Below are 7,065 nucleotides of genomic sequence, written 5' to 3' on the forward strand. Positions count from 1 at the left end.
CTCTATGGGGTCTCTATGGGGTAGTTATGGGGTCACTATGGAGCTCTATGAGGTCTCTATGGGGCAGTTATGGGGTCACTATGGGGCTGTTATGGGGTCACTATGGAGCTCTATGGGGTCTCTATGGGGCAGTTACGGGGTCACTATGGAGCTCTATGGGGTCTCTATGGGGCACTTATGGGATCACTATGGGGCTGTTATGGGGTCACTATGGGGCAGTTATAGGGTCATTATAGTGCCCTATAGGGTCACTATAGGGCTGTTAGGGGTCATAATTGAGTCTCTATGGGGCTCTATGGGGTCTCTATGGGGTAGTTATGGGGTCACTATGGAGGTCTATGAGGTCTCTATGGGGCAGTTATGGGGTCACTATGGGGCTGTTATGGGGTCACTATGGAGCTCTATGGGGTCTCTATGGGGCAGTTACGGGGTCACTATGGAGCTCTATGGGGTCTCTATGGGGCACTTATGGGATCACTATGGGGCTGTTATGGGGTCACAATGGAGCACTATGGGGTCACTATGGAGCTCTATGGGGTCTCTATGGGGCAGTTATGGGGTCTCTATGGGGCTGTTATGGGGTCTCTATGGGGCACATATGGGGTCACTATGGAGCTCTATGGGGTCTCTATGGGGCAGTAATGGGGTCACTATGGGGCTGTTATGGGGTCACTATGGGGAAGTTATGGGGTCTCTATGGGGCAGATATGGGGTCACAATGGAGCTCTATGGGGTCTCTATGGGGCACTTATGGGGTCACTATGGGGTAGTTATGGGGTCACTATGGGGCTTTTATGGGGTCTCTATGGGGCACTATGGGGTCTCTATGGGGCAGTTATGGGGTCTCTATGGGGCAGTTATGGGGTCACTATGGGCTAGATATGGGGTCACTATGGGGCTTTTATGGGGTCTCTATGGGGCACTATGGGATCTCTATGGGGCAGTTATGGGGTCACTATGGGGGTGTTATGGGGTCACTATGGAGCTCTATGGGGTCTCTATGGGGCAGTTGTGGGGTCACTATGGGGAAGATATGGGGTCACCATGGAGCTCTATGGGGTCTCTATGGGGCAGTTATGGGGCCACTATGGAGCTCTATGGGGTCTCTATGGGGCAGTTATGGGGTCTCTATGGGACAGTTATGGGGTCTCTATGGAGCTCTATGGGGTCACAATGGAGGTCTATGGGGTAGTTATGGGGTCTCTATGGGGCAGTTATGGGGTCACAATGGAGCTCTATGGGGTCTCTATGGGGTAGTTATGGGGTCACTATGGGGCTCTTATGGGGTCTCTATGGGTCAGATATGGGGTCACAATGGAGCTCTATGGGGTCACAATGGAGCCCTATGGGGTCTCTATGGGCTTGTTATGGGGTCTCTGTGGGGTAGTTATGGGGTCACTATGGAGCTCTATGGGGTCTCTATGGGGCTCTATGAGGTCTCTATGGGGCAGTTATGGGGTCACTATGGGGCTGTTATGGGGTCACTATGGAGCCCTATGGGGTCACTATGGAGCTCTATGGGGTCACAATGGAGCTCTATGGGGTAGTTATGGGGTCTCTATGGGGCTGTTATGGGGTCACTGTAGTGCCCTATGGGGTCTCTATGGGGTAGTTATGGGGTCTCTATGGGGCAGATATGGGGTCACTGTAGTGCCCTATGGGGTCTCTATGGGGTAGTTATGGGGTCTCTATGGGGCAGATATGGGGTCACTATGGAGCTCTATGGGGTCTCTATGGGGCTGTTACAGGGTTACTATGGGGCTGTTATGGGGTCAGTATTGAGCTCTATGGGGTGTCTATGGGGCAGTTATGGGGTCACAATGGAGCTCTATGGGGTCACAATGGAGCTCTATGGGGTAGTTATGGGGTCTATATGGGGCAGTTATGGGGTCTCTATGGAGCTCTATGGGGTCTCTATGGGGTAGTTATGGGGTCTCTATGGGGTAGATATGGGGTCATAATGGAGCTCTATGGGGTCACAATGGACATCTATGGGGTAGGTATGGGGTCTCTATGGGGCAGATATGGGGTCACTGTAGTGCCCTATGGGGTCTCTATGGGGCAGATATGGGGTCACAATGGAGCCCTATGGGGTCACAATGGAGCTCTATGGGGCCACTATAGAGCTCTATGGGGTCTCTATGGGGTAGTTATGGGGTCTCTATGGGGCTGTTATGGGGTCACTATGGAGCTCTATGGGGTGTCTATGGGGCAGTTATGGGGTCACTATGGAGCTCTATGGGGTGTCTATGGGGCTGTTATGTGGTCACTATGGAGCTCTATGGGGTGTCTATGGGGCAGTTATGGGGTCACAATGGAGCTCTACGGGGGCACAATGGAGCTCTATGGGGTAGTTATGGGGTCTCTATGGGGCAGATATGGGATCACTGTAGTTCCCTATGGGGTCTCTATGGGGTAGTTATGGAGTCACTATGGAGCTCTATGGGGTCTCTATGGGGCAGTTATGGGGTCTCTATGGGGTAGTTTTGGGTCACTATGGGACAGTTATGGGGTCACTATGGGGCTGTTATGGGGTCACTATGGAGCTCTATGGGGTCTCTATGGGGCAGTTATGGGGTCTCTATGGGGCAGTTATGGGGTCACTCTAGTGCCCTATGGGGTCACTATGGGGTAGTTATGGGGCCTCTATGGGGCAGATGTAGGGTCACAATGGAGCTCTATGGGGTCTCTATGGGGCTGTTATGGGGTCACAATGGAGCTCTATGGGGTATTTATGTGGTAGTCATGGAGTCTCTATGGGGCAGTTATGGGGTCACAATGCAGCCCTATGGGGTCTCTATGGGGCAGTTATGGGGTCACTATGGAGCCCTATGGGGTCACAATGGAGCTCTATGGGGTCACAATGGAGCTCTATGGGGTAGTTATGGGGTCTCTATGGGGCAGTTATGGGGTCACTATGGGGTCACTATGGAGCTCTATGGGGTCACAAAGGAGCCCTATGGGGTCTCTATGGGGCAGTTATGGGGTCACAATGGAGCCCTATGGGGTCTCTATGGGGTAGTTATGTAGTCACTATGGGGCAGATATGGGGTCACTGTAGTGCCTTATGGGGTCTCTATGGGGTAGTTATAGGGTCACTATGGAACTCTATGGGGTCTCTATGGGGCAGTTATGGGGTCTCTATGGGACAGTTATGGGGTCTCTATGGAGCTCTATGGGGTCACTATGGAGCTCTATGGGGTCTCTATGGGGCAGATATGGGGTCACTATGGAGCTCTATGGGGTTTCCATGGGGCAGTTATGGGGTCTCTATAGGGCACTTATGGGGTCACCATGGGGCTGTTATGGGGTCTCTATGGGGCTGTTATGGGGTCTCTATGGGGCAGTTATGGGGTCACTATGGAGCTCTATGGGGTCTCCATGGGGCAGTTATGGGGTCACTATGGGGTTCTATGGGGTCTCTATGGGGTAGTTATGGGGTCTCTACGGGGCAGTTATGGGGTCACTATGGAGCTCTATGGGGGCACAATGGAGGTGTATAGGGTAGTTATGGGGTCTCTATGGGGCACATATGGGGTCACTATGGAGCTCTATAGGGTCTCTATGGGGCACTTATGGGGTCTCTATGGGGTAGTTATGGGGTCTCCATGGGGCACATATGGGGTCACTATGGAGCTCTATGGGGTCTCTTTGGGGTAGGTATGGGGTCTCTATGGGGCACATATGGGGTCACTGTAGTGCCCTATGGGGTCTCTATGGGGTAGTTATGGGGTCACTATGGAACTCTATGGGGTCTCTATAGGGCACATATGGGGTCACAATGGAGCTCTATGGGGTCTCTATGGGGCAGTTATGGGGTCTCTATGGGGTAGTTATGGGGTCACTATGGGGTTCTATGGGGTCTCTATGGGGTAGTTATGGGGTCTCTACGGGGCAGTTATGGGGTCACAATGGAGCTCTATGGGGGCACAATGGAGGTCTATAGGGTAGTTATGGGGTCTCTATGGGGCAGATATGGGGTCACAATGGAGCTCTATGGGGTCTCTATGGGGTAGTTATGGGGTCTCTATGGGGCTGTTATGGGGTCACCATGGAGCTCTATGGGGTCACTATGGGGCAGTTATAGGGTCATTATAGTGCCCTATAGGGTCACTATAGGGCTGTTAGGGGTCATTATGGAGTCTATAGGGTCTCTATGGGGTCTCTATGGGGTTGTTATGGGGTCACTATGGAGCTCTATGGGGTCTCTATGGGGCAGTTATGGGGTCTCTATGGGGCACTTATGGGGTCACCATGGGGCTGTTATGGGGTCTCTATGGGGCTGTTATGGGGTCACTATGGGGCAGTTATAGGGTCATTATATTGCCCTATAGGGTCACTATAGGGCTGTTAGGGGTCATAATTGAATCTCTATGGGGTCTCTATGGGGTCACTATGGAACTCTATGGGGTCTCTATGGGACAGTTATAGGATCACTAAGGGGCAGTTATGGGGTCACTCTAGTACCCTATGGGGTCACTATGGGGTTGTTATAGGGTCACTATGGGACTGTTATAGGATCACTATGGGGCAGTTATGGGGTCACTCTAGTACCCTATGGGGTCACTATGGGGCTGTTATAGAGTCTCTATGGGGCAGTTATAGGCCCCTATGGAGCTCATCAATGCCTTTATTGTCACTGGGGTAACTGGTACCACTGGTACCACTGGTACCAATGGTTCTATTGGGTTCCATTGGGTCCATTGGGTTCCATTGAGTCCATTTGGTCCATTGGTTCTATTGGGTCCATTGGTTCTATTGGGTCCATTGGTTCTACTGGGTCCATTGGTTCCATTGGCTCCTGTGGTTCTATTGGGTCCATTGGTTCCATTGGGTCCATTGGTTCTATTGGGTCCATTTGATCCATTGGTTCCATTGGGTCCATTGGTTCCATTGGTTCTATTGGGTCCATTGGGTTCTATTGGGTCCATTGGTTCCATTGGTTCTATTGGTTCCATTGGTTCTATTGGTTCCATTGGTTCTATTGGGTCCATTGGTTCTATTGGGTCCATTGGTTCCATTGGGTCCATTGGTTCCATTGGTTCTATTGGGTCCATTGGGTCCATTGGGTTCTATTGTGTCCACTGGTTCTATTGGGTCCATTGGGTTCCATTGGGTCCATTGGTTCTATTGGTTCCATTGGTTCCATTGGGTCCATTGAGTCTATTGGGTTCTATTGGGTCCATTTGTTCTATTAGTTCTATTGGGTTCTATTGGGTCCATTGGGTCCATTGGTACCATCAGTCCCATTGGTTCCACTGGTTCTATTGGGTCCATTGGGTTCATTTCAGCCCCATTCATCCCCATTCATCCCCATTCAGCCCCATTCAGCCCCATTCATCCCCATAGAGCCCCATTCAGCCCCATTTCAGCCCCATAGCTGCCCCATAGAGCCCCATAGAGCCACAAAGCTGCCCCATAGCGACCCATAGAGCCCCTTAGCTGCCCTATAGCGCCCCATAGCTGCCCCATTCAGCCCCATTCAGCCCCATTCAGCCCCACTTCTACCCCATTCAGCCCCATAGCTGCCCCATAAAGCCCCATAGCGCCCCATAGCTGCCCTATAGAGCCCCATAGCGACCCATTTCATCCCCATTCATCCCCATTCATCCCCATTCATCCCCATTTCAGCCCCATAGAGCCCCATTACTGCCCCATAGAGCCCCATTACTGCCCCATAGCGCCCCATAGCTGCCCCATAGAGCCCCATAGAGCCTCATAGCTGCCCCATAGCGACCCATAGAGCCCCTTAGCTGCCCTATAGCGCCCCATAGCTGCCCCATTCATCCCCATTCATCCCCATTCATCCCCATTCAGCCCCATAGCTGCCCCATTCATCCCCATTCAGCCCCATTCAGTCCCATTCAGCCCCATTCAGCCCCACTTCTACCCCATAGCTGCCCCATAGCGACCCATTACTGCCCCATAACTGCCCCATAGAGCCCCATCGAGCCCCATAGAGCCCCATAGCTGCCCCATAGAGCCCCATAGAGCCACATAGCTGCCCCATAGCGACCCATTTCAGCTCCATTCATCCCCCTTCATCCCCATTCATCCCCCTTCAGCCCCATTCATCCCCATTTAGCCCCATTCATCCCCATTCAGCCCCATTCATCCCCATTCATCCCCATTCATCCCCCTTCAGCCCCATTCATCCCCATTCATCCCCATTTCATCCCCATTCATCCCCATTCATCCCCATTCAGCCCCATTCATCCCCATTCATCCCCATTCATCCCCATTCAGCCCCATTCATCCCCATTCATCCCCATTCAGCCCCATTCATCCCCATTCATCCCCATTCATCCCCATTCATCCCCATTCAGCCCCATTCAGCCCCATTCATCCCCATTCAGCCCCACTTCTACCCCATAGCTGCCCCATAGCGACCCATTACTGCCCCATAACGCCCTATAGCTGCCCCATAGAGCCCCATAGCTACCCCATAGCGCCCCATAGAGCCCAAGAGGTGCCCTATAGCGACCTATTACTGCCCCATAGCGCCCTATAGCTGCCCCATAGAGCCCCATAGAGCCCCATAGCTGCCCCATAGAGCCCCATAGAGCCCCATAGCTGCCCTATAGAGCCCCATCGAGCCCCATAGCGCCCTATAGCTGCCCCATAGAGCCCCATAAAGCCCCATAGCTGCCCCATAGCGACCCATTTCAGCCCCATTCATCCCCATTCATCCCCATTCATCCCCATTCATCCTCATTCATCCCCCTTCAGCCCCATTCATCCCCATTCATCCCCATTCAGCCCCATTATCCCCCAATTGAGCCCCACTTCTACCCCATTCAGCCCCATTTTCCTCCATAGCTGCCCCATAGCGCCCCATAGCTGCCCCATAGAGCCCCATATAGCCCCATAGCTGCCCCATAGCGACCCATAGAGCCCCATAGCTGCCCCATAGAGCCTCATCGAGCCCCATAGAGCCCCATAGCTGCCCCATAGAGCCCCATAGCTGCCCCATAGCGACCCATTTCAGCCCCATTCATCCCCATTCATCCCCATTCATCACCATTCATCCCCATTCATCCCCATTCATCCCCATTACAGCCCCAT

General features: G+C 52.8%; 1 pseudogene; it reads left to right on the forward strand.

Moving 5' to 3' along the window:
* The first annotated feature begins 772 nt into the window (after positions 1 to 772).
* LOC140249206 (uncharacterized) lies at positions 773 to 6,819 on the forward strand (annotated as a pseudogene).
* The last annotated feature ends 246 nt before the right edge of the window (positions 6,820 to 7,065 follow it).

This window comes from Excalfactoria chinensis, chromosome 2 (assembly GCF_039878825.1).
Source record: "Excalfactoria chinensis isolate bCotChi1 chromosome 2, bCotChi1.hap2, whole genome shotgun sequence".
Taxonomy (NCBI): domain Eukaryota; kingdom Metazoa; phylum Chordata; class Aves; order Galliformes; family Phasianidae; genus Excalfactoria; species Excalfactoria chinensis.